We start from the raw sequence: 20,652 nt of genomic DNA on the forward strand, positions 1-20,652 counted from the left end.
CCAATGTAAAATCCTTTTTTTTTAAACAAAAGGGTGCCATCACAGCCCCTTTTGCTAACATGCACCGTACAGAGCACGTTCACCATGGTGATCTACTGGCAGGTACAGGACAGATTGCAGGAGACATAGGTAAGAATTCGGCCCAATGTAATGTCATGGTCAATTCCCCAATGTGTTGTCTTTTCCTCTGATTGTTCCTCACCTGGTTTTGGCTTACATGTATTGACTAGACCAAATACTCAACGTCTGCCTCAATATCGTTTTAGTAGTCCAGTGAAGCATGGTCCAACTCCATAGGTGCTAAAGTTTTTGCTTATATACTGCAATACTGTGATATTGCAGCATGTGGTACAATCAAAAAAGAAATGCATATGAAAAATAAAAAAAGGTAAAAAGTTTTCCAATATTCTGTTTTTTATCACTTAATTAGAAAGAAAAAAATATGCAAGTTTGGTATTCCAATATCAGACTGTACTAGACAATCATGTTTCCACATCATTGTTACTGCACAATGTAAATACAAAATCTAAAAAAAACAATGACGGAATTGCATTTTTTTTTACCATTTCATCCCACTTGGAATTGTTTTCCTGTTTTTTAGGACACTATATGGTGAAATTAATATAATCATTCAAAACCTCAGCATTCCCTGCAATATCAAGTTTTCATATGTCTATGTCAATGGAAAAATAAACACATTATGGCTCTTGGAAGAAGATGAGGAAAAAACAAAAGCACAAAATAAAAAAATGTGATGGTCCTAAAAGGGTTAAATACTTGTTTTATACACTAAAACGTATGTAACTTATTCAAAAGAATTGAAAACTATCTTCATGAACAGCATAAAACTTGTCTGCCTAACCTAGACTTATTGTTAAATTATGTTTCGAAGAAATGAAACGTAAGAATATTGAGAAAATGTATCTGTGATTGACATGAGGAAGCTATTCCAAACAGGACTCCTCAATGTGTTTTCACTGTAATTCCTTTGGAAGAACATTCTTGCTGGTTTATTATATGGTATCACAATCACTGATAAATCAGTACTTTGCAGACACAATTTGACTGACGGCACATAGCAGTACTTTCAAATGACAAAAAATCTTTTTACAACCTATAAAATAAGGAAATCTGCATCTCTAAACCTCAGGGTAGCCATCTTGACAATTTTTGACACAAACTATAATTTATACCTAACAGTGAAATATAAGGAAGAAGAATAAGGTATATTTCCACCACAGTTCTGCCATTTAAGAATAATATACCGATTAAGCCTGTTTCTCCTAATCCAACTTCACCCAGATCACTTCAATCGATAGTTGTGAAGTCTATAGTGGGTCATGACAGTTTATACAGACTGCTGCTGGTCATCTGTATTTTACAGTTTAGTTTGTCAGCCATTTTTCCATCATGTTCTGACATCTAGTGTATTAGCTATTCCTCAATGAAGCCAAATCCTTTACCCTGCAACCTTTGCTGCATAAATAATAAATCTGATATTCCATGAGCATACTGTAAAAGAAACCACTTTCACATGTACTGTGTAAATGTTTGTGATGCATTTGTGATATGTGTACATGAATTGGTTAGATAAGAAGCAAATTTATTACGACCCCCAGTGATCGCGTGCCAATGGCATACAATATTATCACCAGCCCACTCCATTTTTGTTTGTGATCTGAAAAGTTATAATTGATGTTGTACACCCCCGACTGTGCAATTGTGGTCCTTCTCGTCGGAGATGGCAATGATCAAGCAGCATGTGTTAATTGTGGCTACTCATGTTCTACTACACCTAAAACCCCCTTCTAAGGTTCATTTCACGGATTCTTTTGATGAGGACTGAAGTAAGTTTTCCATTTTTCTTTCTTCATGTAAGTTATTTTTTAGTCTCCATCTTGCCTCATACAATACGAAGGAGAGAGTCAATGCATGGGTTTTGTACTATCGCTGCTCGGCATAGATCCTCAGGCTTGGATATTTTCTCTAGCTGAGGATTCTCCAGTGCTTTATTCAGTTGATGCTTTTTTGCCTGCTCCGGGGCTCATTTATGATGACTCTGATAAAGTTGCTGTTCCTGAATCAATTATTCGCAGGTTGGTTCAGGTAAATGGTAGCATAGATGACTACAGCTTTCAGTTCAGATGCCGGGCAGTGGAAACCTCCTGGAATGACCCAGCTCTCTGCAGTCAATTTTGCCAGGGTCTTTCTAGCCAGATATGATGGTTTTAGACCCTCTCTGTTGTCTCTGCATCAGACCATGTCACTAGCAGCGCATTTGGACAGATGTCTTAGGGATAAGAAAACATTTGACAGTGTTTTTGTCACTTTTCCTTCTCATCCTATTGAGGCAGGAGAACCAATGCAAACTGGGGCCTGCAGAGAGTCCAAGGAGGTAATTAACTTGAAATACCTGCTCGTTTCTTTCTATAATGCAGTCCAACGGGTTATGAAATGATTCAGTGTTTCAAATACAAAAATGAATTCTTTAAAGCTAAACAGAAGGAAAAGAATCATTAATACGTTTGTTCAAAAAGTTTGAGGTTATCTCCCATGCACACTCTTGGCTGTTTTTTACAAGCATCTTTGATTACCAAATCTTGAGTTATAGTTACCTCTGCATTTGTTGACTCAGATTTTGCATTAGATCTCATTGACTGTGATTTTGCTATCGAGTGTGGGTACGCAGTTTCAACTCTTGGTCATCTTACTCAAGTAATTGCAATTGATAATTCTCCCCTTACCCAAAGTCGTGTTACTTCTAAGATGGAGAATATGTGATTGAGAGTAGGTGTGTTACACACAGAATCTATTTCATTCATGATTCTTCCTTCCTTGCTAGCTAAAGTTGTGTTCGGTATGCCCTGGTTACTGAAATACAATCTTACTATCAATTGGGAAACTTGCGAGGTTAAGTCTTGGGGGAATTTTTGCTTTTCCAGTTGTTTATCTAAATCTCTGTCATTTATGAAATCTAAATTTTCTGTCTTCAGTCAATCAATGTCGATTTGCCTTTTTTGGTTGAGGTAGACGCTTCATCTGTGGGGATGTTTGCTGTTCTTTCAGAGTAGTCCAACTGTGATATAGGTGATTGGGTACTCTTGACTGTTAAGAGAGCTTTCGAAAAATATTTGCCTTGGTTGTAGGGGGTTAGGCATAGAATAACGGTCTTTGCTGATCATAAAATTTACTGTATGCTGACACAGCTAAGTGGTTGGCCCTCTTTTTCACTCTGATCTCTTGATTTTTCTGTTCCTCTGATATCTGGCTCCTCTGAGAGCCGTTTCAAGGTCCTTTTGGTGACAGAGTGCTAAAAAGAATGTTGATGGGTGATGTCAATAGATGTTATTGAGCCAGGTCTAAAGCCTCTCATTATTCCTGGGTAGATCCAGAAGATTTGCATGTGGGACACCAAGTGAGAGAATTCTGTCAGCGGCATCAATGAATGGAGATCTTTTTGGGTCCTGTTGCCCCTTGTAGAAGGGGGATACTGTTTTGCTCCTAAGTTTGAACTTTTGAGCCAGTGGATTGAGGTCAGCTTATCTGTTCTCCGAGCCACAGTAGATACACCTTTTTTTCTGGGTCTTTAGGTTCTGTTATTCTGGCTGCAGTCTGTTTAACATAGCAGAGGTGTTTTCATTTGTCTGCCCTATCACCTTTTCGGTGAAGCTTTATATTCTGTCCATCTGCTGGCATTTCCTGCTGATAATAGTTTCTTGTGGATGTTCAGCCATTCTGCTATAGTGTGAGGACAGTCTGTGAAATTCCAACTAGGATTTATCTCTTGGCTGTTTCTGTTCTTTACTTTGCACCTATCTTCTTTTTAGGAAGTATGCATCATATAATCTAACAGTACATACTTTATAGTTTATTTTGCATTTCATGGTTTACTATACTCACTCTGAGATCTTTCCTTTTTTTTCAGTACATTTTCCCTTTTAGATGTAATTTACACCTTTTGCTGCCGCCGATTCTTTAGGAGGAATGTGAAGTGCTCAACAGCCTTTCAGGCCGATTAGGTCTGTTTTCACATCTTTTAGTCTGTGGTTAGGGCTGTATATGCTCATGCAGAAACCTTTAGGGATTGCTGGTCAGGATCTCTAGTCTGTACAGGAGTTGGCATGGTCAGTTGCAGTCTTTAATTTGTTACCAATTTTCTCCAGTGGGTTGTAACACAATCATAACACTAGTATTAAGCAGTGCTTTGAGGAACGCCTTGACTATCTATATATATATGTATATATATATATATATATATATATATATATACATACATACAGGGTGGACCATTTTTACGGATGCACCTAAATAAATTGGGAATAGTTAGTGACCCGGATCGGAGTGCTGAATTTGCAGAATAGGCAAAACAAATATTGGAAAAGGACCCTCAGTTTGCACAGAACATTATGTTCAGTGATGAGGCAATCTTTTTGGGTGGGCCATTTATATGGTGTGAAACAGTGACCCCTGTTACAGCTAGGGGGCACTGTTCGTGCTCCCCAGAATGTGCACAGAGGCGTATGAAGGCCATAGAAGTGAATGGCAGTCGCAGGTGTAGCTGTGATTGCAATGTGAGGTAGAGACTCGTGTCACAGGTAGGGGTCGCTGTGTGTTCTCCCCAGATTGTGCATGCAGACTGATGAAGTCTATAGGTGTGCACAGGAGTCTAGAATTTCTGGTTCGGGTTTTCCTTCTAGCAAGTTTGTGGGTGTTAAAAGCCCTGCATGAGTGGTATGGGTGTGTCAGGTGTCAGGTGTGTGAGGTGCACATCAGTGTCAGTCTGGTATGTGCTGGTGTACAGAGCAGAGGTCTGCAGAGTGCTGGCTGAGTGCATGGAGGCAAAGGCCAGCGAAGCCAGCACCCAGGGCAGCTGAATAGCCTGGCACCCACAGCGTATACAGCGATGCAAGTCGTCCATGGTACTGCTCTCGGATGTGGAGAGCCCTGTGCCCGGAGATGGATGTCCTGTGCACAAAGGAGACGAATGTGGACAGTCCTGTGCCCGGAGGTGGATGTCATGTGCCCGAAAGAGGACTAGCATGTGTAAAGATTGCAAACAGGTGGATATGGTGCCCGACTGCTAACTGGAGGATATCCTGTGCTGTCTATGGCTGTGTGAGTAAAGAGACTGTAAGAGACTGTGAAACAGTGATGCAGGACACCCACGGGAACTAGTCGGAGGGGACTGGCGTGTGTAGTATCTGCAACATATGAGGCTGTGTGTATGGAGACTGCAATATGGCGTGCAGTCGCCCAGGGAAACTGGACAAGGGTAGTCTGGCCTGTTTAGGGACTGCAAATCTAAAGCCTTATGATATGTATTGCTATGAACTGGTGTGAACTGAATACACTGATAATATACACTGAAGCTATATTCATTTTGTGAACTGGACTTTAATGCTGTGAGGAAACACATTAAAGAGACTGTGTTGGAACTTTGTGGGTCCCTGCCTCTTCACTACGTATGATGCAACTACAATCTTACAATGGATACACCTAAATATAATGGGAATGGTAACAGTTTTCTTGCATAGGATGTCTTGCAATGAAATATGCTGCAATGACCCAGATACTGCGTTCACCAGACATCAACACAATTTCTGTCTGCTCCTCACGGGTTAACCTCTGAGACATGCCAAATCTGTAAACAAAGAGAAACTTGTAAACAACTCATGAAAGAATAAAGTTACGTTAAAACCAAGCACAGCATTGCTTTTCTTGTGAAATTCTCAATAAGTATGATGTGTCACATAACCCTCTTCCCATTGAAAAAAAATAAAGTTGGATACAAAATGGCCGACTTAAAAAATGGCCGCCATGGTCACCACCCATCTTGAAAAGTTTCTCCCTCCCATATACTAACGTGCCACAAACAGGAAGTTGATATCACCAACCTTTCCCATTGTATTTAGATGTATCCAAATAAATGGCCCACCTTATATATATCCAGTATATTATATATATATATATATATATATATATATATATATATATATATATATAGTTAGGGCCAGAAATATTTGGACAGTGACACAAGTTTTGTTATTTTAGCTGTTTACAAAAACATGTTCAGAAATACAATTATATATATAATATGGGCTGAAAGTGCACACTCCCAGCTGCAATATGATAGTTTCCACATCCAAATCGGAGAAAGGGTTTAGGAATCATAGCTCTGTAATGCATAGCGTCCTCTTTTTCAAGGGACCAAAAGTAATTGGACAATGGACTCTAAGGGCTGCAATTAACTCTGAAAGCGTCTCCCTCGTTAACCTGTAATCAATGAAGTAGTTAAAAGGTCAGGGGTGGATTCCAGGTGTGTGGTTTTGCATTTGGAAGCTGTTGCTGTGAGCAGACAACATGCGGTCAAAGGAACTCTCAATTGAGGTGAAGCAGAACATCCTGAGGCTGAAAAAAAAGAAAAAATCCATCAGAGAGATAGCAGACATGCTTGGAGTAGCAAAATCAACAGTTGGGTACATTCTGAGAAAAAAGGAATTGACTGGTGAGCTTGGGAACTCAAAAAGGCCTGGGCGTCCACGGATGACAACAGTGGTGGATGATCGCCGCATAATTAATTTGGTGAAGAAGAACCCGTTCACAACATCAACTGAAGTCCAAAACACTCTCAGTGAAGTAGGTGTATCTGTCTCTAAGTCAACAGTAAAGAGAAAACTCCATGACAGTAAATACAAAGGGTTCACATCTAGATGCAAACCATTCATCAATACCAAAAATAGACAGGCCAGAGTTAAATTTGCAGAAAAACACCTCAAGAAGCCAGCTCAGTTCTGGAAAAGTATTCTATGGACAGATGAGACAAAGATCAACCTGTACCAGAATGATGGGAAGAAAAAAGTTTGGAGAAGAAAGGGAACGGCACATGATCCAAGGCACACCACATCCTCTGTAAAACATGGTGGAGGCAACGTGATGGCATGGGCATGCATGGCTTTCAATGGCACTGGGTCACTTGTGTTTATTGATGACATAAGAGCAGACAAGAGTAGCCAGATGAATTCTGAAGTGTACCGGGATATACTTTCAGCCCAGATTCAGCAAAATGCTGCAAAGTTGATTGGACGGCGCTTCATAGTACAGATGGACAATGACCCCAAGCATACATCCAAAGCTACCCAGGAGTTCATGAGTGCCAAAAAGTGGAACATTCTGCAATGGCCAAGTCAATCTCCAGATCTAAACCCAATTGAGCATGCATTTCACTTGCTCAAATCCAGACTTAAGACGGAAAGACCCACAAACAAGCAAGACCTGAAGGCTGCGGCTGTAAAGGCCTGGCAAAGCATTAAGAAGGAGGAAACCCAGCGTTTGGTGATGTCCATGGGTTCCAGACTTAAGGCAGTGATTGCCTCCAAAGGATTTGCAACAAAATATTGAAAATAAAAATATTTTGTTTGGGTTATGTTTATTTGTCCAATTACTTTTGACCTCCTAAAATGTGGAGTGTTTGTAAAGAAATGTGTACAATTCCTACATTTTCTATCAGATATTTTTGTTCAACCCTTCAAATTAAACGTTACAATCTGCACTTGAATTCTGTTGTAGAGGTTTCATTTCAAATCCAATGTGGTGGCATGCAGAGCCCAACTCGCGAAAATTGTGTCACTGTCCAAATATCTCTGGCCCTAACTGTATATATATATATATATATATATATATATATATATACATAAATACAATAGCTGTCAATCCACTCTACACAACAGTGCCTAGCACCTCTCCTTTTCTGTCACTCATAATATTTATCAGAAGAGGGTTAGGATTATAGCCAAAACATTATACAGGATAATTCCCTCACTACCCTACGTGGGAAAATTGCTGTAACTTCAAAAAGAGATGATTTATTGTACTGACATTTGGACTGTATATACTTTGGTTCATGAGAAACTGATTTTTTCGTTCACATCCAAGCACGCGTCGTTCCATATCATTGAATGCAATCAGCAGGACATCTGGGGTCATTGCTAAATATTTATCGCTGTATGTTCTCTCAGATTGCCTGTAATGTTTGTGGCTTGTTAGTGTACACCCAACTCTTCAATTGACCCCAAAGGAAATAAATCTATTCAAACGATCTTGGTGGCCATAGTCTCTTGAGGATTACTCCGTCATCAAAGTAATCTTCAATACACAGTTTGGATAGCAGATTTCAACCTTCAAACTTCTTGGCACCTCTTTAAGAGCTCAGTTTTTCAATAAGTTTTCAAAATGAAAACATGCTTCTCCAACTGTATCTGTACATTGCTAACACATAAATAAGTAATTCATTAAGAGTTAAATGCAGGCACCACACAAAAGCTACCGATGTGCAGAAAGAAGTACAGTAAGTCTATCTTGTAGTGGAGATGACTGGCGGGGCAAAAAGTTGGTCAGACGACTCGATGCAAGGATGTTTCTCGTCGCTGTTACTAAGGTTCATTGATTTTCACTTCTTATGAACAAAAGTATGTACAATCCAAATTTGAGTACTGTTGACTGACTTGTTTAGAAGGTACAGCAATTTTTCCAGGTAAAGTAGAGAGTGAATTACCGTGTATTAAAAGCAGGGCCGGACTGGCCATCTGGCAATGCTGGCAAATGCCAGAAGGGCCTGTCTGGTCGTGGGTTGCCTTGTCTGCTAGGTTGTTAACAAAATCAGTGTTCGCAAGATACCCATACTGTTAAGAGTTGTGATGGAGCACAAAGTTGCTGACTCTGTCACTTAGCCCAGCAGGCCCGGGTATCATTAGAAATATTGGTCTTGTAGTAAATCTTCCTTTCCTTAATATTAGTAATATATCCCACCCAGTTCATGGGGACGGAGACAACATGGGCCTGTGTGATTTCAAATGCCAGGGCTGAATTTCAGCCCCAGTCCGTACCTGATTAAAAGTATTGGATTGCAGTGCTTATAAAAAAAATTATTATCAAACAATCTTGGGACTAGGGTTGAGCGACCTTGACCTTTTTAGAGTCGAGTCGTGTTTCGCGAAACCCGACTATCTTAGAAGTCGAGTCGAGTGGAATCGGCCGATTATCGCAAAAAGTCGGGTATCGCCCGAAACTTGAAACCCAATGCAAGTCAATGGGGGAGCATAATCGGCAGTGAGTGGAGGCCAGGAAAACACCTACACTGCCCATTTTAATGGCAAAAACATCCATTCTTTTTACTGAAGCTTGTCAATCGTAATTTAGCTTATAATAATTGGAAGGCATTTGAAATTGGGGGTCATTTGGCTAAAGTTGTGGGGGGTAGGGCTGGTTCAAGTAATTAGTGGGCCCAGGAAATCTGGAACGCGTCACGGCAGTGGAGCAGGGAGAGGAAAGTATTTCAACTTTGCAAGTGCTGTGATACTGAGCAAGCAGGGGGGGCCCACTCGTTGGCACTGGCACTGGCACAGGGCCCCTCAAAGTACAGCGGTGTGTTTGCACGGCGGGGGCGCCTCCCACCGGCAGCAACACTTTTGCGTACTATGAGAGGCCCTGTGCCAGTGACGTCGCCAACTAGTATTCCTCCCCCCACCTGATGAAGGAACCTGCACTTTCATCTGCACTTTCCTCTTTGTCCCCGTGTAAGGTGGTATGGTATGCGGGAAGGGGAACCTGACTTTCAGCAGAGTCACAATCTTGCTGTGTAGCGTGCACGGGGAATTTAGCGTTATGGGTCAATGTACCAGCAGACTCATCTATCACTGGCTGGGCAATGGGCAGGATGAGGAGGAAACACAGATATAGGCCCAAAGAATAAAGTGGGCTAAATGCAGTTCAAAATTGGTAACACAGGACTAACCAGGGGGCATTGCAGTGGAGGACAACTGGAATGAGAGGCTGACACAGAGAGTAGGCCTAAATCAGTAAGTAGTCGAAATGCAGTTCAAAATTGGCAACCGTAGTAAACAGGCGGCACAGCTTTGTTCAGTGGAGGAGAACAGCAAGGAGTGGCAGACACCGATAGTAGGCCCCAACCCAACTAGTAGGCCAAATGCAGTCTAACATTAACAACTACTTAACGAGAGCCTGAAAATGGAATTTCAGGACAGGAAACCAGGAGAACAGCAAGGAGTGGTAGACACCGATAGTAGGCCCCAAACCAACTAGTACGCCAAATGCAGTTGTTCCATTTAACCACAATTTAATGAGAGCCTGAACATAGAAGCTCAGAAAAGGCAACCTGGAGAACACCTTGTAGTGTAACACACCATCTCTCTACACCCCATACCCCAATATGTAGGCCTAATGCAGTGTAGTTTCGAACAACTACTAAACGAGAGCAGGAAGATCGAAGCAATGGCGAGGAAACCTGGGGAACACCTTGGAGTGGAACACACCATCTCTCTACACCCCATACCATATTTGTAGGCCTAATGCACTGTAGTTTCCAACAACTACTAAACGAGAGCATTAAGATCGCAGCAATGGCGAGGAAACCTGGGGAACACCTTGGAGTGGAACACACCATCTCTCTACACCCCATACCCAATTTGTAGGCCTAATGCACTGTAGTTTCCAACAACTACTAAACGAGAGTCGGAAGACCGAAGCAATGTGGATGAAACCTGGGGAACACCTTGGAGTGTAACACACCATCTCTCTACACCCCATACCCAATTTGTAGGCCTAATGCACTGTAGTTTCCAACAACTACTAAACGAGAGCAGAAAGATCGAAGCAATGGAGAGGAAACCTGGGGAACACCTTGGAGTGTAACACACCGTCTCTCTACACCCCATACCCAATTTGTAGGCCTAATGCAGTGTAGTTTCCAACAACTACTAAACGAGAGCATTAAGATCACAGCAATGGCGAGGAAACCTGGGGAACACCTTGGAGTGTAACACACCGTCTCTCTACACCCCATACCCAATTTGTAGGCCTAATGCAGTGTAGTTTCCAACAACTACTAAACGAGAGTCGGAAGACCGAAGCAATGTGGATGAAACCTGGGGAACACCTTGGAGTGTAACACACCATCTCTCTACACCCCATACCCAATTTGTAGGCCTAATACACTGTAGTTTCCAACAACTACTAAACGAGAGCAGGAAGATCGAAGCAATGGCGAGGAAACCTGGGGAACACCTTGGAGTGTAACACACCGTCTCTCTACACCCCATACCCAATTTGTAGGCCTAATGCAGTGTAGTTTCCAACAACTACTAAACGAGAGCAAGAAGATCGAAGCAATGGCGAGGAAACCTGGGGAACACCTTGGAGTGGAACACACCATCTCTCTACACCCCATACCCAATTTGTAGGCCTAATGCAGTGTAGTTTCCAACAACTACTAAACGAGAGCATTAAGATCGCAGCAATGGCGAGGAAACCTGGGGAACACCTTGGAGTGGAACACACCATCTCTCTACACCCCATACCCAATTTGTAGGCCTAATGCACTGTAGTTTCCAACAACTACTAAACGAGAGCAGGAAGATCGAAGCAATGGAGAGGAAACCTGGGGAACACCTTGGAGTGTAACACACCGTCTCTCTACACCCCATACCCAATTTGTAGGCCTAATGCAGCGTAGTTTCCAACAACTACTAAACGAGAGCAGGAAGATCGAAGCAATGGCGAGGAAACCTGGGGAACACCTTGGAGTGGAACACACCATCTCTCTACACCCCATACCCAATTTGTAGGCCTAATGCACTGTAGTTTCCAACAACTACTAAACGAGAGCATTAAGATCGCAGCAATGGCGAGGAAACCTGGGGAACACCTTGGAGTGGAACACACCATCTCTCTACACCCCATACCCAATTTGTAGGCCTAATGCAGTGTAGTTTCCAACAACTACTAAACGAGAGCATTAAGATCGCAGCAATGGCGAGGAAACCTGGGGAACACCTTGGAGTGGAACACACCATCTCTCTACACCCCATACCCAATTTGTAGGCCTAATGCACTGTAGTTTCCAACAACTACTAAACGAGAGCAGGAAGATCGAAGCAATGGAGAGGAAACCTGGGGAACACCTTGGAGTGTAACACACCGTCTCTCTACACCCCATACCCAATTTGTAGGCCTAATGCAGCGTAGTTTCCAACAACTACTAAACGAGAGCAGGAAGATCGAAGCAATGGCGAGGAAACCTGGGGAACACCTTGGAGTGGAACACACCATCTCTCTACACCCCATACCCAATTTGTAGGCCTAATGCACTGTAGTTTCCAACAACTACTAAACGAGAGCATTAAGATCGCAGCAATGGCGAGGAAACCTGGGGAACACCTTGGAGTGGAACACACCATCTCTACACCCCAGACCCAACTTGTAGGCCGAATGCAGTGTTGTTTTCAACAACTACTTAAGAAGAGCCTGAAGATCAAAGCTCAGAAAAGGCAACCCGGGGAACACCTTGGAGCGGCAGACACTGGTAGTAGGCTGTAAACCCCAAATTTTGGTCAATGGAGTTTATTAAATGTTCCAGGGTTACACAGGCAGCATTGGTGTGGTAAGCGGAGGACAATTTATATTTGGGACTGCAGACAGACTTTGTAGGCTGTCCCCTGTGGACCATGCATCCACAACATTAACCCAGTGCGCCGTAATGGACATCTAACCTTTCGTGGACATGCCTACTGGTCCATGCATCTGTTGTCAGGTGCACCTTTCTACTATTAGATAGCCAGAGAGCATGGACAATGCAGATTTTTACATGATGCTGTAGTGCTGGGATGGCTTTTCTCGCAAAAGAAGTGACGACTGGGTAGCTCTTACCGTGGTACAGCGTAGTCCATCTGGGCTTTATAATTGTAAAATAGAGAATAAAAATTGGCTGTATGCACTTTAAAATAGGTTACAGGGGTACACGGGCGGCAGTGGTCTGGTCAGTGTAGTTGTAGTAGAAAGAAGGGACCGCAGACAGGCTTCGAAGGCCTAACATAACAAATTGGACAGGCTGTAGGCACTTTTACATTGGTTCCAGGGGTACACGGGCAGCAGTACAATGGTCAGTGGAGGCCAAGTGGAAGGAGGGACCGCAGACAGGCTTCGAAGGCCTAACATAAAAAAATAGGGCTGCTGCCAATTTACAATTGGTTCCAGGGGTACACGGGCAGCAGTACAATGGTCAGTGGAGGCCTAGTGGAAGGAGGGACCACAGACAGGCTTCGAAGGCCTAACATAACAAAAATGTCAATACAATGGTATTGTCAGTGCCAGGCATTGAAGGATGTCAGCGCATAGACTAAACATTGGTGGAGCTGTGAGAGATAATTTTGCAAGTGGTAGAGCACTGTTTGAGCTGGGGAGGGGGAACTGTCTTGTGGCCGGCGGTACAGGCCCAGGGCCCCTCATATTACAACGGTGTGTCTGACGTTGGGTGCGCACCACCACTGCCAGAGACACTTTATTGTACTATGAGGGACCCAGTGGCAGTGCCGTCGACCAAAAGCGGGCACACCCACCTCTTCAGAAAAAAAACAGCACTCTCACGGGTGCTGGCGCCAAGTGGCGATACCACGGCCCCGTGTGGGGAGTTTGGCCATTTAGGGAGGTGTAAACATGTCGTATGCTGGACAATCAGCTGCTGCAAATTACGATATTGGAAAAGTCATTCATAATAGTCCACAGGCAAGACCTTTTCATAGGAAAGCTAGGTGTCAGCCGGGCAAGGTGGGGCAAAAGATTTCGAAATCCAGTTGTGGTTCATTTTAATGAAGGTTAGATCATCTACATTTTGGGTAGCCAGACGAGTCCTTTTTTCTGTTAGTATTGAACCTGCAGCACTGAATACTCTTTCTGATAGGACACTAGCTGCCGAGCAAGCAAGCTCCTGCAATGCATATTCTGCTAATTCTGGCCAGGTGTCTAATTTGGATGCCCAGTAATCAAATGGGAATGACGGTTGAGGGAGAACGTCGATAAGGGATGAAAAATAGTTTGTAACCATATTGGACAAATGTTGTCTCCTGTCACTTTGAATTGATGCTGCAGTACCTGTCCTGTCTGCGGTCATAGCAAAATCACTCCACAACCTGGTCAGAAAACCCCTCTGGCCAACGCCACTTCTGATTTCTGCCCCTCTAACACCTCTGGTCTGCTGGCCCCTGCAGCTCGTGTGAGAACGATCACGGGCGCTGTGTGCAGGGAATGCCAGAAGCAAACGGTCAACAAGAGTTGATTGTTTGGTTGCTAATATTAGTTCCAAGTTCTCATGTGGCATTATATTTTGCAATTTGCCTTTATAGCGAGGATCAAGGAGGCAGGCCAACCAGTAATCGTCATCGTTCATCATTTTAGTAATGCGTGTGTCCCTTTTGAGGATACGTAAGGCATAATCCGCCATGTGGGCCAAAGTTCCAGTTCTCAAATCTGCGATTGTGCTTGGTTGAGGGGCAGTTTCAGGCAAATCCACGTCACTTGTGTCCCTCAAAAAACCAGAACTCGGCCTTGCCGCGCGAACAATTTCCAGTGGCCCCGGAAAAGCTTCCTCATTAAAAATATAATCATCCCCATCATCCTCCTCGTCCTCCTTCTCCTCTTCGCCCGCTACCTCGTCCTGTACACTGCCCTGGCCAGACAATGGCTGACTGTCATCAAGGCTTTCCTCTTCCTCAGCTGCAGACGCCTGATCCTTTATGTGCGTCAAACTTTGCATCAGCAGACGCATTAGGGGGATGCTCATGCTTATTATGGCGTTGTCTGCACTAACCAGCCGTGTGCATTCCTCAAAACACTGAAGGACTTGACACATGTCTTGTATCTTCGACCACTGCACACCTGACAACTCCATGTCTGCCATCCTACTGCATGCCCGTGTATGTGTATCCTCCCACAAAAACATAACAGCCCGCCTCTGTTCGCACAGTCTCTGAAGCATGTGCAGTGTTGAGTTCCACCTTGTTGCAACGTCTATGATTAGGCGATGCTGGGGAAGGTTCAAAGAACGCTGACAGGTCTGCATACGGCTGGAGTGTACGGGCGAACGGCGGATATGTGAGCAAAGTCCACGCACTTTGAGGAGCAGGTCGGATAACTTTTCAGGAAGCACTGCACCACCAGGTTTAAGGTGTGAGCCAGGCAAGGAATGTGTTTCAGTTGGGAAAGGGAGATGGCAGCCATGAAATTCCTTCCGTTATCACTCACTACCTTGCCTGCCTCAAGATCTACAGTGCCCAGCCACGACTGCGTTTCTTTCTGCAAGAACTCGGACAGAACTTCCGCGGTGTGTCTGTTGTCGCCCAAACACTTCATAGCCAATACAGCCTGCTGACGTTTGCCAGTAGCTGCCCCATAATGGGAGACCTGGTGTGCAACAGTGGCAGCTGCGGATGGAGTGGTTGTGCGACTGCGGTCTGTGGACGAGCTCTCGCTTCTGCAGGAGGACGAGGAGGAGGAGGAGGGGATGCGAACGGCTACAGCCAACTGTTTCCTAGACCGTGGGCTAGGCAGAACTGTCCCAAAATTGCTGTCCCCTGTGGACCCTGCATCCACAACATTCACCCAGTGTGCCGTGATGGACACGTAACGTCCCTGGCCATGCCTACTGGTCCATGCATCTGTTGTCAGGTGCACCTTTGTGCTCACAGATTGCCTGAGTGCATGGACGATGCGCTCTTTAACATGCTGGTGGAGGGCTGGGATGGCTTTTCTGGAAAAAAAGTGTCGACTGGGTAGCTCATAGCGTGGTACAGCGTAGTCCATCAGGGCTTTGAAAGCTTCGCTTTCAACTAACCGGTAGGGCATCATCTCTAACGAGATTAGTCTAGCTATGTGGGCGTTCAAACCCTGTGTACGCGGATGCGAGGCTAAGTACTTCCTTTTTCTAACCATAGTCTCATGTAGGGTGAGCTGGACTGGAGAGCTGGAGATCGTGGAACTAGCAGGGGTGCCGGTCGACATGGCAGACTGAGAGACGGTGGGAGATGGTATTGTGGCCGCCGGTGCCCTAGATGCAGTGTTTCCTACTACGAAACTGGTGATTCCCTGACCCTGACTGCTTTGGCCTGGCAAAGAAACCTGCACAGATACTGCAGGTGGTGCGGAAAATGGTGGCCCTACACTGCCGGAAGGGATGTTGCGTTGATGACTAGCTTCATTGGCCGAGGGTGCTACAACCTTAAGGGACGTTTGGTAGTTAGTCCAAGCTTGCAAATGCATTGTGGTTAAATGTCTATGCATGCAACTTGTATTGAGACTTTTCAGATTCTGCCCTCTGCTTAAGGTAGTTGAACATTTTTGACAGATGACTTTGCGCTGATCAATTGGATGTTGTTTAAAAAAATGCCAGACTGCACTCTTTCTAGCATCGGATACCTTTTCAGGCATTGCAGACTGAGCTTTAACCGGATGGCCACGCTGTCCTCCAACAGGTTTTGGCTTTGCCACGCGTTTTGGGCAAGATACGGGCCCGGCAGATGGAACCTGTTGTTAGGACTGGCGGAACGCACCAAGAGAGATGATATAGATGCGTTCGCAGTCCGGGGTCCACCGTGCAGGTGAAACCTGCTGCTAGGAAATGACAGACAATATGGCGGTATTCAAAAGTATACACGCGTGGGTTAAACCTCACCCAGCGTGAAGAAAGCGATCCTGTTGCGTCACAGGACCGCGGTAGAGCGCGAGCAAGTGGTCAGCGAACTAAACCCCAACAGGGATTGTAGTCCGATTAGACCCTTGCTGGCACTACACCGCTACTGGGTGTGAAAGGAATTATATAATTAAGGCACCGAAGTGCGAACTGTGCCATGCTGGCAGGCACCACTAAGCACCCAGACGTGGGTCAGGAAGCGCACACTGGCGCGTGGCACCGCACTGGCGGTCACAGCAGTAGACGCTGACACGTGTGTGACACGTTGAGTGATAAGTCGGGCGCTAGATAGCAGCCATACTCCATACGCGAACAATCATACAATAGGGTAGGGGTATTTAAAGAACGACTTGCACTCACAACAAACACACGTATTAAATTGTACACCAGCGCATGGCCGTGCGGTCATGCGCAGTTTATATAGTTGCAGGACAGGAAGCGGCCACAGAAACTTTGCCCTTCCAAGACCTGCCAAGAGGACCAATAGAATGCGCTGCAGAGTCTGAGCACATGACCCTTGATCTCCAACGGGAGATCTTGCCCTGGGCATGCTCAGTGTGCGCAGACAAGGACTTAGTCCCAGAGAAGTCCACTCGCTGCTGACCAGTTTAGGCTTTACAGGCAGAAGCTGGAGAAGCAGCAGTAACTCTTCTCACAGAGTCAGACTGAGCGAGACGCTGGGATCGACGTCCCTGCTGAGCAGGCTCCACTGCGGCTGGAGGAGAATGGGAGATCGCAGCGGAGACAGATCGAGATTCCCCCTGTGCAGCAGAGGAAACTCGACTCCTAACATTACCCCCCCTCCTAGGGCCCCCCCCTCCTTGGGCCTCGCTACGTTCGAAGGCAGCAATGAGCTGTGGGGCCCGAATGTTTTCAGCAGGCTCCCATGACCTGTTCTCTGGACCATAACCCTTCCAATCCACCAGATAGAACTTTTTGCCGCGTACCACCTTGCACCCCAAAATAGCGTTCACCTCGTAATCGTCCGTAGACGAACCCGATGTCCTGGCAGATGACTCGGAAAACCAGGACATGTATACGGGTTTCAAGAGGGACACATGAAAGGTGTCAGTGATACCCAAGCGTGGAGGAAGAGCCAGGCGGTAGACCACAGGATTAACCTGTTCGAGAACCTTGAAGGGACCCAAGTAGCGAGGCGCAAACTTAGTGGACTCAACTTGCAGCCTGATGTTACGGGCGGAGAGCCACACCAAGTCACCAGGAGCAAAGGTCGGAGCGGGGCGCCGATGAACATCGGCGGAGGACCTCATTCTCTCCTTGGAAGCCCGAATGGCATCCTGAGTGCGATCCCAAATGTCCCGTGCCTCCACAGCCCAGTCTGCCACCCTGGAATCGGCGGAAGACACGGGCATGGGCACAGGTACCCGCGGATGCTGACCATAGTTAAGGAGGAATGGGGTCTGTCCAGTGGAGTCAGCTACAGCAATGTTAAGAGCAAACTCCGCCCACGGTAGCAAAGATGCCCAGTCATCTTGTTTAGCAGAGACAAAATGTCGCAGATATGTGACCAAGGTCTGGTTGGCTCTCTCCACCAACCCATTCGTCTCGGGATGATATGCCGAAGAGAGATTCAACTCGATACTGAGAAGGCGACAAAGCTCTCTCCAGAACCGAGACGCAAACTGGGGACCCCGGTCACTGACAATTTTGTCTGGCATACCGTGAAGACGGAAGATGTGTTTAACAAACAATGCTGCCAAGGCCCGTGCAGAAGGTAGCCGGGGAAGCGGCACCAAATGCACCATTTTGGAAAAATGGTCGGTGATAACCCAAATGACAGTACAGCCACGTGACTTGGGCAAACCCACCACAAAGTCCATCCCGACCACCTCCCAGGGCCTGTCTGCCACCGGCAGAGGGTATAACAACCCAGCTGGCCGTTGACGGAGAGACTTATTTTTGGCACAAGAGACACATGCCCGAACATAGTCTCCAACGTCACGAACTGTTGTGAATTCTGTGGCTGAGTTCACTTCTGTGGTCACAAGTGGTATTGCAGTCTCTGGGCTTCCTCCCTCAGGTGTTTTGGTGAGCTCGTTGGCTGCCTTGCTATTTAGCTCCACCTGAGTCTGTCTTCCTTGCTCCTTGTCAATGTTCCAGTGTTGGATCTGAGCTACTGCATCTTTCCTTGGGCCTGCTGCTCTGCTAGATAAGTGCTTCTAGTTTGTTTTCTGTTTTTTCTGTCCAGCTTGCTATTAACTTTTGCTGGAAGCTCTGAGAAGCAAAGGGGTGCACCGCCGTGCTGTTAGTTCGGCACGGTGGGTCTTTTTGCCCCTTTGCGTGGTTTTCGTTTAGGGTTTTTTGTAGACTGCATAGTTCTCTTTGCTATCCTCGCTCTGTCTAGAATATCGGGCCTCACTTTGCTGAATCTATTTCATTCCTACGTTTGTCTTTTCATCTTGCTAACAGTCATTATATGTGGGGGGCTGCCTATTCCTTTGGGGTATTTCTCTGAGGTAAGTCAGGCTTGTATTTCTATCTTCAGGCTAGTCAGCTCCTCAGGCAGTGCCGAGTTGCATAGGTAGTGATAGGCGCAATCCACTGCTGCTTATAGTTGTGTGAGGATAGATCAGGTACTGTAGTCTACAGAGATTCCACGTCTCAGAGCTCGTCCTATTGTTTTTGGTTATTGCCAGATCTCTGTATGTGCGCTGATTACTGCACGCTGTGTTGCCTGATTGCCAGCCATAACAGTACAAGGAGCCACACCAATGATTCCCAATAGAGGGAAAAAAGAAATCCTGACATCATTTTTTTTTCTTAGCTCTGTCTTCAGTCTTTTTTTTCCCCTAGACATTAGAGTGCTTCAGGACACAGCTGTGGACATGGATATTCAGGCTCTGTGCTCCTCAATGGATAATCTCGTTGTAAATGTACAAAAGATTCAAGATACTATTGATCAGAAATCGATGCTAGAACCAAGAATTCCGATTCCTGATTTGTTTTTTGGTGACAGAACTAAGTTCCTGAGCTTCAGAAATAATTGTAAGCTATTTTTGGCCTTGAAACCTCATTCATCTGGTAATCCTATTCAACAGGTTTTGATTATTATTTCTTTTTTGCGCGGCGACCCACAGGACTGGGCGTTTTCTCTTGCACCAGGAGATTCTGCATTGAGTAATGTTGATGCATTTTTCCAGGCGCTGGGATTGCTTTACGATGAGCCTAATTCAGTGGATCAGGCTGAGAAAAATCTGCTGGCTTTATGCCAGGGTCAGGATGATGTAGAAGTATATTGTCAGAAATTTAGGAAGTGGTCAGTACTCACTCTGTGGAATGAATCTGCACTAGCGGCTTTGTTCAGAAAGGGTCTCTCTGAAGCTCTTAAGGATGTAATGGTGGGATTTCCTATGCCTGCTGGTTTGAATGAGTCTATGTCCTTGGCCATTCAGATCGGTCGTCGCTTGCGCGAGCGTAAATCTGTGCACCATCTGGCGGTATTGTCTGAGAGTAAACCTGAGCCTATGCAGTGCGACAGGACTATGACTAAAGTAGAACGGCAAGAACACAGACGTCTGAACAGACTGTGTTTCTATTGTGGTGATTCTACTCATGCTATTTCTAATTGTCCTAAACGCACTAGGCGGTTCGATAGCTCTGCCGTTATTGGTACTGTACAGTCCAAATTCCTTTTGTCCATTACCTTAATGTGCTCTTTGTCATCGTATTCTGTCATGGCGTTTGTGGATTCAGGCGCTGCCCTGAATCTGATGGATTTGGATTATGCTAAACGTTGTGGATTTTTCTTGGAGCCTTTGCGGTGTCCTATTCCGTTGAGAGGAATTGATGCTACACCTTTGGCCAAGAATAAGCCTCAGTACTGGGCCCAGCTGACCATGTGCATGGCTCCTGCACATCAGGAAGTTATTCGCTTTCTGGTACTGCATAATTTGCATGATGTGGTCGTGTTGGGGTTGCCATGGCTACAAACCCATAATCCAGTATTGGATTGGAACTCTATGTCGGTAACCAGCTGGGGTTGTCAGGGAGTACATGGTGATGTTCCATTTTTGTCTATTTCGTCATCCATTCCTTCTGACATCCCAGAGTTCTTGTCGGACTTTCAGGATGTATTTGAAGAGTCCAAGTCTGATGCC

Source organism: Ranitomeya imitator, chromosome 4, assembly GCF_032444005.1.
Source record: "Ranitomeya imitator isolate aRanImi1 chromosome 4, aRanImi1.pri, whole genome shotgun sequence".
Taxonomy (NCBI): domain Eukaryota; kingdom Metazoa; phylum Chordata; class Amphibia; order Anura; family Dendrobatidae; genus Ranitomeya; species Ranitomeya imitator.